General features: G+C 39.3%; 1 protein-coding gene across 1 annotated transcript in view; it reads right to left on the reverse strand.

Moving 5' to 3' along the window:
- Window positions 1-14,126, reverse strand: part of Cntn5 (contactin 5) — a 1,160,177-nt gene that overhangs the window by 886,584 nt on the left and 259,467 nt on the right. The window contains exon 2 of the mRNA XM_042280381.2: window positions 10,207-10,344. The gene's annotated coding sequence lies outside the window, so the exon portion shown is untranslated. The remainder of the gene's footprint in view (window positions 1-10,206; window positions 10,345-14,126) is intronic.

A 14,126-nucleotide genomic window follows, 5' to 3' on the forward strand; every position in this document is an offset into this window, starting at 1 on the left:
ATTTAAAAAATTCCTACAAAACAGGATCTAGTGAGGAGAATAATGTGAAAAGCCATGATTATTAACTGTGCTGGAGAGCTCAGAGAACTGGAGAGGACTCAGTCATGCGGAAGGCCTGTCTTTGAGGAAGTGTCTCCACTTTTTCTTGTTTGCACTTGCATGCACCGCTGGAGGCTTTGAACGATACAATTAGCTGCCATGACATAGACATAGGGGTGACTTCCCACTTATTTCCACCAGGGAAAATGCAGAGGTTCTTGTTCTAAATGTTAGCTTAGTGGTAGATGTCTTTTAAAAAATACTTATTTTATTCATGTATGAATGTTTTATTTCCATATACTTATGAGCATCACTAGTACACTTGGCACCCACATAAATTAGAGAGGGAGTCAGATACCATTGGAGCTACATACAGTTGTAAGCCACCCTGTGGGTTCTAGAAATATAACCTGTGTCCTTTGCAATAGCAAAAAGCACTTCTCTAGCCCCAAAACATTACATATCTTAAATAGCAAAACAATATTAAGAGTTACATTCAGAATTTAGCTATGAAATGCTTGATTGCTTTATATTTGCAATTATTTGAAAAGCCTGATAAGAGTGGGAAGAATGGATTCTGACGGAGAACTTGTCTGTAAAATGTATTGAAGATGTCAGCATCAAGCTGAGTCTCTCGGAGCTTCACCCCTGGAAGAGGGGACACTGACATTCTATAAAAGACCTCAAATCTCCGATTCTTTGCATCCTTCTAATGTCACTACTGGAGACCCTCAACAGTCTCCACAGCACATGTGATTAGAAACCTCTTCTGAAAGAACTGTGGGTCTTCTCTTCCCAGATTTAAAAGCCAGAAACAAACCAGGTAAGAAGAATATGGGTGAAAACTGAAATAATCAACTTGTTGAATTAGATTAGAGCCATAGAACTCTTTCATGGCAGTCAGTGATGAGGACAGAACATGGTAGGCTAAGAACAGTGGTGCTATGCCTCAGGTAAAAGATGTCAGATTTGGAGGACAACTTACTAAATAATCCAAATACAAAAAATCAGAAAGTAATACCAGCTCTTAAATTACAGCAGACAAAAAAAAAAAAAAAAGAAAGGAAGAAAGAGTAAAGACAGACAAAAGATGTTGTCTAAAGGGAATGATAACATTAATGAGACAAGTTTCTGCTTTTTCTTTAAAATTGTTATTTTTATTTACGTGTGTGTGTGTATGTGTGTGTGTTTGCAAGTGTGCATGTGTGTGTACCTGCACAGAGTGTTGTCAGATATCCTGGAGCTGGAGTTGCAGGTGACTGTGAACCAGCTGACACTAATACTGGGAACCAAGCTCAACCACTAAGCAAATTTTCCAGCCCCAGTTCTCTCCTTCAGCCTCAGGTCACACCCTCTTACAGTGCACTAAGGCAGAACACTGCCAGTCAGAATTCATCTGCAGTGTAATCTTTTACTACAGAAAGTCTAACTGATGACTCCATATGTATTAGATTTAAGGCTGTGTGCTTTTTTTCTATAGACAGTAAGTCATTATTTAAAGACCTAATGCTTGCAGAATTATAACTGTCTGTTTCTTTAGAGCTATAACAGTCAGATTTGCTATTTGTATTTGAAACATGAGTTTGCCCAATCATTGTCACTCATAAAAAAGTAAAAAGAGAGGGTAGAGAGATGGCTCTGTTGTTAAGAGCTCTGATTCCCAGCACCCAAACAGCTGTTCACAACTTGTAACTCCATTCCCAATCTACCTGATATCCTCTTCTTGCCACCATGGGTACTGTATAGATATGGCGTATCGTCTTCCATGTAGGCAATGTACTCATACACACAAAATAAAAATAAGTAAAACTTAAAAATAAAAGTAAAAAGAAAACATGGGTCTGGATAAATAATTTATAAATGAAGCTAATTATTTATGGAATAAAAATAAGCATCTGCCTTTGTAGCAAAGAGTATTATCATATTAATAAGAATTTATATACTTTTCTCTAAGTATCAAGAATAGACTAGGTGCAAAGGATTATGGGAGGCACAGATTTGTATAGATGTGTCACACAGTTTAAAATATATGCTATGCAATATGAAAGTGGAAGATAATTTTGTTATCAGTTAGTATGTGGGTTAGTTTTTATTTTATTACAAGAAGAAACACAAGTATAGCTAAACCAAGAGAAATTGTTAGTGTTAAAGAGGGAAAGGGAGAGAGAGAGGAAGAAAGAGAGGCGGGATATGAGAATGCACTGGGTTTCCATTCCAGAGATGGCCAAAATGTGTAAAACCAGTGACTTAGAGAAGGATGGTAGGGTAGATATTTTAGAGACAATGAGTCCAAGGGAGTAAATGGACTTGAATTTCTTTGTAAATAATGCATATATCAGTGGGCTAATGCTGCAGGATGATTATGTCCAAATATCACGACTGAAAGCAGCAGTGACCTCATCACAGCCTACATTTTGCACCTGTCCTTACTTCCTAATCAGCACTGTGACTGCAGAGAGGCGTCACTCACCTAAGATCTGCCTCAGGGCTGGCACACTGTAACTTCTGTTTCATTCTGTTAATCATGACGTGTCATACAAATCAAAGCCATGTGGCAGGAAGCATGTTTAAGTCCTTAACCAAGAAGAATCGAGAAGCACCACGTCAAAAGGCAGGAGAGTGCAAAGAATAAGAGAGGATTACTACCTAACAAGCTGTAAAACACACAGTAGAAAGTTCTATAGCAGATATATTAAAAAATCACCAGCATCAAAGTCTAAATTCTCTTTTGCAGGCAAGAGGGAGTTATTGAAAGCTTAGATGGCGAGGTGGTTCAATATAGTCTTTCTTCTCATTTTTAATCATATCCATTGTCCTGTGCATTTGCAGACTCTGCTTGCCTTTCTTAAAAATCTCTCTCTCTCTCTCTTGAGGTGTTGTAAATATTGCTGCATTTTTGCCCTCAAATTAAAAATTCTGCATATTACATTTGAGATTTTAAAGTCTAAATCAAGCTATTTTTCATCATTTAGCTTCTGAACAGCACACTGAACAATTTAATTTTACTTAGTTTTATGCTCAAAATTTTACTTACATATTTATGGGCAGGTCCTCCTCACTCATCTGCTGTTTTCTATCACTTTGTTTCTTTGTCTAGTTTAATACGACAGAAATTCTTTCTGTTGTTCCTATTGTCTTCCAGGGGCCCGACTAGGACTCTACCCTATTCACTTAACACATTTGAAAAGTTTCACCCTAATAGTTGTGCCAGAAACCCCATCCAAGTACTGAGGAATCTGGATGCAGACATCCACTGCTAGGCCCCAGGTGGAGCGCTGGGAGTCTAATTAGCAAGAAAGAGGAGGGTTTATATGAGTGAGAATTGTTGAAACCAAGGTTGGATAAAGCACAAGGACAAATAGCCAAACGAATGGAAACACATGAACTATGAACCAAAGGTTGAGGGGCCCCCAACTGGATCAGGCCCTCTGAATAGGTTGTACAGTTGATTGGCTTGATCTGTTTGGGAGGCATCTAGGCAGTGGTACCAGGTCCTGGGCTCGCTGCATGAGATAGCTGTTTGGCGGTGGTGGCGCACGCCTTTAATCCCAGCACTCGAGAGGCAGAGGCAGGCGGATCTCTGTGATTTCGAGGCCAGCCTGGTCTCCAAAGCGAGTTCCAGGAAATATGCAAAGCGACACAGAGAAACCCTGTCTCGAAAAATCAAAAAAAAAAAAAAAAAAAAAAAAAGAGAGATAGCTGTTTGAAACCAGGGACGCTTGGCTCAATCTGGGAGGAGGGGACTGGACCTGTCTGGACTGAGTCTATCAGGTCGATCTCAGTCCTCGGGGGTGGCCTTGATCTGGAGGGAATGGGGGGTGAAAATGGGGGGTGGGCTGGGGGGAAGAGGAGGAGGGCAGGAAGGGGGAGAACAAGGGAATCTGTGGCTGTTATGTAGAACTGAATAGTATTGTAAAATAAAATAAAGAAAAGTTTCATTCAAGTATTTACTTATATTTTATGCATATGTGAATGTGTATGTACCTGAATGCAAGCACCCTGTACTCACAAAGTACTTAGCTTGCGCTATAGAGGGCAGAAGAGGACTACAGTTCTCTTGGAACTGGAGTCACAGGTGGCTATGAGCTGCTGTGAATGGTAGAGGTGCCAGACGCTGAAATGGGTTCCTCTGCAAGAGTAGTAAGTCCTCCCTGCACCTGCAGCTGCAGCTGCACCTGTGCCTGCGCCTGCACCTGTGCCTGCATTTTCCCCTGCGCCTGTGCCTGTACCTGTACCTGTGCCTGCCCCTGCGCCTGCGCCCGCAGGGATGACTGAGCCTGCACCTGCGCCTGCTGGGCCATTGCTCTAGCTCCTTAACACGTTTAAAAGAATTGTGCTATGCTAACTTTACAAAGTCATAACAAACCAAAATCAGATGAAGGGAGTCCAGACCTGTTTGAAAGAGAGCATTCCTCTGTGTAATGATGTCTTTCCGCTTTTAGGCATTTCATTGGGCTTTACATGTGTGTGAGGTGGGTGTTTATTTTTAGTCATCTTTCTATGTTAAGGTATTTCAAGCACAAAGAAATTTAGACAGAGGTGATTTACAGTTGCTAAAACTGCTGAAGGCACAAATATCAGGAAAGAACATGATGAACTCTCAGGTTTACCATCAGAGCTAAACCTGAAGGGATTCTAGGCAACTCCCTGCACACAGCTTCTGGCACTCGTGTTATACCTGGGGCAGCATCAGTGGCCACTGCAGCAGGAAGACTTCTGTTGCTCCTTCCTCTTAGGCATGGCTCCTGATTGCTGTCATTGAGTGCTCAGCGCCTGGGCAGGTGCTGAAGAAACTGCACTGTTGGACTCCCAGGCTTTCTGATTTCCTCAGGAACACAGGAATGGGGGACTGGACTATCTCTGGATCCTCATCCAGAACAGCACTACACAACAGTTCTTTCAATAATGAGTGAGACCCACTTTAGAATTCCTCTTCTTACCATCTGGGACAAAATGGTTGGATTCTAACACTTTTTTCTTAACACTCGATAAGAGTGTCAGGATGCATAATGACTGGCATCAAGAAAGATGTCTAGTTCCTCTCTCCTTCCTTTCTCCCTGTTTCCTTTCCTTCCAAATCCTCCCTCCTTCTCTTCCCCTCATCTTTTCTCTCCCCCTCCCTATTCTCCCCTATATGTTTCTCTTCCTCTTCTCTTCTTCTTCCCTTCCCTTCATTTTATCAGAGTCTCAAGAAAGTTTTGTTCTCCTTGGTGAGTTATAAACCATGGTACTTATTTTATCACAGTATAGCCATCTGTTAGACATTTTCTACATACCAAACCTGAAATGTATACACTTCTGTATATGTCACTGTGTACACATAGATGTAGTTATAGATATGTTCTGTCCCATCTCCTCACACCTCTTTGAAAAATAAGGTATAATCCAAGTTATAAGAGAAGAAACTGTGATGTTCAGAAAAGTTAATATAATAGTCAGAGATGGCAAAAATATAATAGAGACTCAGTCCAAATATAACATATTCCTAAGCTCTAATCTTTTCATTTGCCATTTATACCCTAAAGATATAGAAAATAGAATAGTGTTTAGGAAAGAGTCCACTCCAATTAAACATTTATTTTTAATATCTGGTATTCACCCTCTGTACTAGCACAGAGATTAGCACCATGTTTCCCCCTCCCTGAAATTGCTGGTACATTCTGATATTCACTCAGACTGTTTCCATGCATTTCCTTCTAATTTAATGTTTCAGGAATGAGTTATACACTGTGAACATGTCCACAAGTAACAATGGTATTCGCCATATATGCAGCATATACAATTAATATACACATGTAAGTGATTTCTTCCAAAAAAATGTTATGCAATTCTCAAAAGTGTTACTAATGAAATTTAAATTATTCAGTTTTGAAATTCAGAACACCCTGCACTCTCCTACTCTCAGCCACTGTACCTCCAGCTGTATGCAGTAATGCCCAGTTTATTTCCATTAGTAATGAGCAATCCTGCCTGAAAATCTATAACCTCAGAGCCCCAGGGGCTCCTCCCTAATGGAAGGAACTCTGTCTCTTGGGCCTGGGCCAATGACTGCTGGAGACAGTTGTGTAAGTTATCAAGGGAAGTGTTTTACTCTTAGTGGCTGAACTTAGGACCCCTTTTAATATGTGTCGCCTCTTATAATGGCTTAGTTGGTATGTCGAGATGAACTGTCAATGAGTCCCCTGAATGTTTTTAGTGGTTGCAGAGACAGATGACATGCAAGTCTGTGAATGAAACAGACTTCAGTGAATGTGACACTGTCACCCAAGCTCATCAGACTCATCAATTCTAATTTACTTATGCCTCTTTGGAATGTTCAGCCCAGCTCATCTGTTTAGATTGCTTCCATTCTACTGATGTGCTTTTCAATTAGTTGCTCAGAACAGTAACAAGAAAGATATAGCAAGAATGCACTGTACTCCCTGAACCAGGATCCACGGCCTCCCTGTTCAGTGACAAGAGCTCCACATCCCATTCTCAAAACTCAATTCAGTAAGCCGTTCTGTTGAACTCCACAACCTGAACACATTTGGGTTGACACCTGAGGCAATGTACTAGGTCACTGTTGGTCAAGACACTCACCACATCTTGTTTCCATTGTTCATATGTCTAGTGTAAATTTAAATTCCATCTTAACACATGTGTAAGTGAGCATTAGATTCCCTTTTACCTTACAGGAGCTGTGCTGTGTTCTGTTCCTTTTTTTTTCTTTTGAACCTTAAAAGCACCGGAAATCATTTATGTCTTCCCTTGCTAAGTTGAACCAAGGAGCCAGGATACAATTCAATGTTCACAGGTATTTCAGAGTAGAAATTTAATATAGAGTTTGGTTTATTAAAATGTTCCTATGCTTAAACAAAACAAAACAATACACTAAACAACACCTTTCCATAGCGGATAGCTGTTCTGTCTATGACCTTGAAGCACTGCCCCTAGAGAAGGACCAGGTAACTGCTCCACATGCCTATGACCTTGAAGTACATCTCCCCCTGGGGTGTGGCCTCTTAGGACCCTTAAGAACTGAGCTGCATGTACGAGGTGTTCACTCTCTGCCTCGTGGATTTTGGATGCTGAGACGGACCAGGCAGAAGAACTGCTGGACCATAGCTCGGCTTTCCAGGACCCTACGATAAATTTCCCATGCTATAGTGAGTTTTTATTCCCTAATAAATTCTTTGTCATTTAAACAGACAATTGTAGATATAGTATATTAAGGTAGATTATTGTATATACTAGTAAACTAATATAGTAAAATATCAGCTTTAGATAATTTACACTGTTATGGATTCTTGTATATTGATACAAATATAAACTATTTTATATTCATATTTAAGATAATTTATATATTGATACAAAAAACTACATTTGTATTGTACACATATTCCTACTCCTATTTGAAATATTTTGCATATTGATACAAATATAAATTATATTTTTCACACTGTATGTATGTTCTACCTCTGTTTAGGATATTTTGTATATTGATATATATTAAAAATATTATTGTCATATTGCATATTGCACTATACATTTCTACCTCTGTAAGATATTTTGTGTATTGTCACAATTTTGAGGTCATTGTCCTTTACTGTACATCTGTTTACAGAATGTTTACCTTGTTAATGTGAAGCCTTAGTCCTTAGGTTATTTAGGTAGATAAGACTTACAGATTTATAATTACCCATGCTTGTCATTTCTATAGTTATGTTAGTTAGGTTGTCCAGGTTTACAGAAATATAGGTCAGATGGATAGGTGATATTCAAACACTTCATAGAACCAGAGAATATGGCATTTAAATGTTTTGATAACTTAGAATTCTGTTGACTTGAGACAGGATTACTCCTGGCAGCACAGATATGATCCCGAGATAATGTTGGGCTGTTAAGACACACTGTTTGGAAATTGTCATCTTCTTGGCATAAAATGGCATGCTGGGCAAAGAAATGCCCTTGCCTCAACTGCTGACAGTATGAACTCTGTCCTTTCTGAACAAGTAGGACACAAGGAAAAGGGACTACTGAGCCTTGTCAAGATAGGGTATGATGGTCTTTCAAAATTCCTGCTTCTGAAAATGGTCTGTCAAATATTCTAGGCCTGTAGCCAAATTGGATGCCCCCAAGATGCTAACAAACTTTGTAGGCTGTCAGCTGTCTCTGTCTATCCTCGCAAGAATTTTGGAAATTGATTGCTTATATTTTCTGTTGTATCAGGTATAATTATGTTCCTTCTCAGGACTTGGATGGAGTTGAAGACTAGAAAGTTACAGTTACAATCTTCTCATATCTTAGTTAGAACATATTAAGTACTAGATTCAGATTCTTTAGGATAGGACAAGTTTTGGAATAATCTCTGTAACATGTCATTTAACTATGTTCTGGACATCTCTGGATTTTAGTAATGTGTCTCTTGTTTGATGTTGTTCATGGTTGTAGTTCTAATTTTGTTTAGGTTATAATTTTCCCTTCTCCTGGACAACACTTGATAATTGTTCCTATTGTATATAGTATAGTATTAGGTTAGACCTTTCTTATTTAGACAAAAGAGGGGAATGTAGTGGTTAGCTGTTCAGTCTATGACCTTGAAGTACACCCCCCTGGGGCATAGCCTCTTGGGACCCTTAAGAACTGAGATGCATATACATGGGGTTCACTCTCTGTCTCATGGTTTTTGGATGCTGAGACAGACCAGGCAGAAGAACAGCATGGACCATAGCTTGGCTTTCCAGGACCCTACAATAAGTCTCCCATGATGTAGTGAGTTTTTATTCCCTAATAAATTCCTTGCCATTAAAGCAGACTCTGTGGATTTCTCGCTTTACCTTTTCATAAGTTTGTATTTATGGACAGAATATGGATTACTGAACTTATTTAACTTTATTTTGTTTTTGTAAAATTTTCTGAGATCATTCTTACAACAGGCCCAATGATGATGACTGTCTTAAAGTCTTTGCGATGTTATGATGAAATGATGTGCTAATTTATGGGAAAGTTATGTCCCTGCCCTCATGATGTGGAGTGCTGTATCAGAAACATTGTCACCTTCTCTGTCCTTGACAGATTTAATTTAAGGATTCTTAGTCTAGTTAGGCTCTTTAATTAATAGAAGAATTGTTATAATTTAACCGAATTCATGAAAGTTTGGAGAAACATAAACTCTGCAGAATGTGTATGTGGCTGTGAGACTAAGGTTAAATGAATCACGTGTCATCCCACCCTGCCCTGTAGAACTACTCTCAAGCCCTGTCACCTCCTAATTTCTACTTTTGACGATTCTGATCCTATAGAGTAGACAGGGGAAAGAACCTCTAATTTTTTAAATCAATTTAATCATTAGAGAATGGAACCTTTTAAATTAGTGTGATATAAATAATAAGACAACAATAATTCATTCTCAATATACATTTAAAACTTCTATACTGATTATTTAAAAATATATGTTATTAGTATTGACATAGAGCATGCCCAGTAAATTTGATTTGAAATAGTCTATTGGTGCCCACTTAGTTATGGGTATTAGACATGTGTTTATTCAGGTATTTTTAATAGTGTAGGATTCCCACTTTAAGGACCATTACTAAATCACACAATGAATAATTTAATAATAACAAGTATAATTAATATCTAGTGACATGTGTTGTTGGGTGCCATGCAAATAATGTAGCACTCTTGAACAAACAGCATGCATCATCCTTATGCAGAAAATGCCTGGCTCATTCTACTTGGCGAGGATATCTCTCTCTTTGTGATCTCCTGCTCATTTAACTTAATCACTATCTTCAGAATGAAATAAACAAACAAGTACAAAATCCACCTGCCAGAAAGTCAGACATTGGCTTGGAAGATAGCATAACTCAGGCTATAGAGTGCTTCCTTCGCTGTCTCCAGCTCCACCTTTCTATTTGCCATGCTCATGCAAACCAAAAACCAAAATAAAATCAGTGTGTGCCACTTTTAACCACAATATTTCTGTAATATCCTAGTGCTTAATTTTACTCAAACAAAGTGATTTTACTTCAAACACAAAGAACCCACTTGGTTTGAACACAGAGGCAATCCCATGAATGACGAGCTGTGGAATTGACACACAAGGCTTTCCTGCTCTGGGTTTCACTTGACATTTTTTTTCATTTGCAACAAAATGTATTGGAGAGAAAATAACAGCTGTACCTGTTTTCTGAATCAGGGTCCAAATCACACTCTCCAAAAAGGCAGCGATTTCTGTAAAGTAATCCTTTTGTGGTAGTCATACAGAAACGATGCTTGGCGGGATTTGAATGGCATTAAATAGCAATCTTCTAAAAATACCTGTTAAGAAAATGTTGTGAATGTGAATAAAAAAGACTCCTCTGAAATGTTTTTATTTAACCCAAGCCCATTATTTTTATTAAATATTGTAAGTCATGGCTCTATTTAATGATCCTTGAAATCTCAATATTTACTCACATACACAAATGATGATGTTGGTCTTTATTTGATGTATTCATAGCGATGAACTTGCTTACATGATCACAATAGTTAAGGGACTATTCGCCACATCACTTTGTATCTGCATTTTCACAATTCTTCAGCTTTTAAGTGATACTTTATATTTTATGATATCCTAAGTATTTGTGAAATTTTATTTTGTATTTTATTTAAGGGATTTAAAATCTAATAAATAGTTGTCATTTTAAACTATTTGAGCCATTATGCCATTGGTTCTCTGGTGACCTGCAAGGAATTTACATGTTTGTGGAAGTCTCTATTTTATGTAATTTAAGTGGAGTTCATTGTTTAGTAAAATTCTCCATTTAATGAAATGGTTTTTGTTTATATAATAATTTTTTATAGACCCATTAAAGTGCTTCAAGATCTGTAATCACCAGCCACAGGGAACTGATGTGGTAGTTTGAACCCCAATATCAGCAGCCCAGAGACACAGGTAGAGATTATATTCCAGTTGTTGATTTAAGTCAAGGAGACAATATGCTCCAGTTTGAAGACTATCATTCAGGAGGAATTCACACCTCACTCAGAGAGTGTCAGCTTTGTGTTGTCCTGAGACATCCTGCTTTCAACCAATCAGCTATGGAGTACCTATGTTAAAGAGGCCTGTTTTATTCATTCAAATGGTTAGCATATTAACATTATCTAGAAACACTTCCATAGTTGTGGGGCATTTACCCACCAACCACACAGTTCCCCAGAGTTTTCCTGAGTGTGAGCAGCAGGAAATATTAGATAGAAGGATTTATTGTGGAGAATCTTGCGGAGATAAACAGATATAAAATAAAAGATAGCCTCAAGAGGGCCTGGAACCATTTCCAACAGGCCCCGACTGTCCCTGGCCCAGGGTATTTATAGAGATGCCAAGGGGTGGAGCAAATGACCTCCTCCCCCAGCACAGCCAAGTGCAGACCATCTCAGACACCTGCACTCAGGCCCGAGGTCCTAATCATCCTCTATGTGGACATGCTGGGTAAAGCCACAAGGAACCTGAGAAAGGGCTCCCACACATAGTCACACTCAGGAAGATCAAAGGTCTGAACGTTTTAAATTGATACAAGTTAACTACTATGTATTCTTACTGTTGCACACTTTCCTAGAGAGTTCAGAACTGCCACATCATATTAAAGGTTCCTGATTCATACACCTTTCCCTGAGAGTTAGCCAAGTCAATACAAAATAAACATGCCTAACTGCACCCAGGAAGCAGGTGTTCCTCCTTTCCCGGCCTTTCTGAAAGACAATAGTCACAGTCATCAGCTCCCCTCTGGGTGTATGAGCCTGCCATCTCCTCAGAACTGTGAGCCACAGATCTGACAGCCCTCCATCTTCCCAGAACTGTGAGCCACAGGTCTGACAGTCCTCCATCTTCCCAGTACTGTGAGCCACAGATCTGACAGCCCTCCATCTTCCCAGTACTGTGAGCCACAGATCTGACAGCCCTCCATCTTCCCACAAATATGAGCCACAGATCTGACAGCCCTCCATCTTCCCAGTACTGTGAGCCACAGATCTGACAGTCCTCCATCTTCCCAGTACTGTGAGCCACAGATCTGACAGTCCTCCATCTTCCCAGAACTGTGGGCCACAGATCTGACAGTCCTCCATCTTCCCAGAACTGTGAGCCACAGATCTGACAGTCCTCCATCTTCCCAGAACTGTGAGCCACAGATCTGACAGTCCTCCATCTTCCCAGAACTGTGAGCCACAGATCTGACAGCCCTCCATCTTCCCAGTACTGTGAGCCACAGGTCTGACAGCCCTCCATTTTCCCAGTACTGTGAGCCACAGATCTGACAGCTCTCTCCGATTTCTCATTCTTCCTCTGTTTAATGATTTTCCAAATCATATTGATTGCACCTCTGTCAATCTCAGATCTATGCCACACCTTTCCCATCACTACTGTGGTTTAAAGTGGGCTTTATCACACTTCCCATTGACTCAGTCACACTGCATGCAGAATGACAGAGCAGATGACAAACCAGAAAATAGGAAGAGGGCTTCTGATATGTCCTTGTGTTAACTTTTATTCATATGTACTCATGAAGCAAATTCATCTTCATATATTTTTTGATTCCCCATGATGCCCTATGCTATGTAGTGACAATTTAAGACTAAAGAAGGCAAGAAATGTGCACATATTCATTTTATGACTCAGTGACTCTGAGAAAGTAGGGCCTGCACCCAGCCAGTTCTAACACTGTGTGATGAGTTCTATAACAGTGGTCCTCTTAGGTGGTATGATATCACAGGACAACTTCCAGGCTACTACCAAGTCACCAAAGAAGACAGTCTACAAGAGCAAATTCTAAACAGAAAAAAGAAACAAACCAAAGTATATATGGTCATACTTATATACATAGATTAAGTAAGTCACATGTTCATGAATATTGTCAGATGCATTAAGAAAAATTAAAAATAATCCATGAAATCAAGACTAATTATAACATGTTTCCATATTTATGTTAAGCAACCACAGCTTGCAAAGCATATCCAGCTATATTAGGGCAGGTAAGCAGAAACCCACTATGACTCAATAGATAAGGAATGTTTGCTTTCAGAGGGACTACCACACCTAGAGGGTTGCAGAGTGGCTGAGTGTTATAGTCTGGAATACCCCAACACACTCCCTTTCTCTATAGAAATTCCACCATTTATGAATGGCCACCACTGATCATACACTGAGCATGGGACTGTTCAGATATCCAGCTTAGGTCAAATTTTCTCATCTATCCTTGCAAGGATACTCACAATCTTAAGTATTGATTCTCTGTGGTTAACAACCTCTGATGTGCAGTCAGTTATTAATGACACCACGTGGACCATCCGATTCCGGATTAACTGCCTCCATTCCTATGATTTCTTTCTGCTGCCACCTGTTTGGTAGCAAACCTGCTCAGCTATGGAAACTGACAGCTGGTTCTTCAGTGGGGAGCGATGGGAGCAGAAGTCAGGTGAAAATGGCTCATTAGCAACGAAATGGAAAAATCTGCAGACTTCCCTGAGGACATCTTTGGTGATGTGTCTGTCTTCTAAATTATCTTTATAAATTAATTATAACGATAAAATAGTAATTTTCAATAGTTTTAGAGGTTCCTATGACATGATAACCCTTTGTTTAATACACCGATTTATGTGTTTTTCAGGTGAGATTTCCATTGTGATATGAATTTTAATGTAGAGTATGAAGATAATTCTTCTGACAACTTGGCTTTCAGAGAGTGATTCAAGAGGAAGTAACCCAGACTGGCAAGTTGGCTTGTGGGACTCTAGTCACTCACAGACTGGGAATTCCCACAGTTCTTTTAACTCTATTCTTCAACAACACATCAAGGGAACAGAAACTAAAGCCCATGACAATTTGATCATGCTTATAGACTTCTTGGTTGTTGTTTGTCTTTACTCTTTTGGGGCACCTGCCATCAGATAAATCACACACAGTGATATATCCTAATTATAAATGATCGGCCTTAGCTTGGCTTGTTTCTAGCCAGTTTTACTTAAATTATCCTGTCTAGATTTTTCCTTTGGGCTTTTCCCTTTCTCTTACTTCTTTAAATCTTACTCTATTTTGTGGTTTGCTATGTAGCTGAGTGGCTGGG

This window comes from Peromyscus maniculatus, chromosome 7, assembly GCF_049852395.1.
Source record: "Peromyscus maniculatus bairdii isolate BWxNUB_F1_BW_parent chromosome 7, HU_Pman_BW_mat_3.1, whole genome shotgun sequence".
NCBI lineage: Eukaryota > Metazoa > Chordata > Mammalia > Rodentia > Cricetidae > Peromyscus > Peromyscus maniculatus.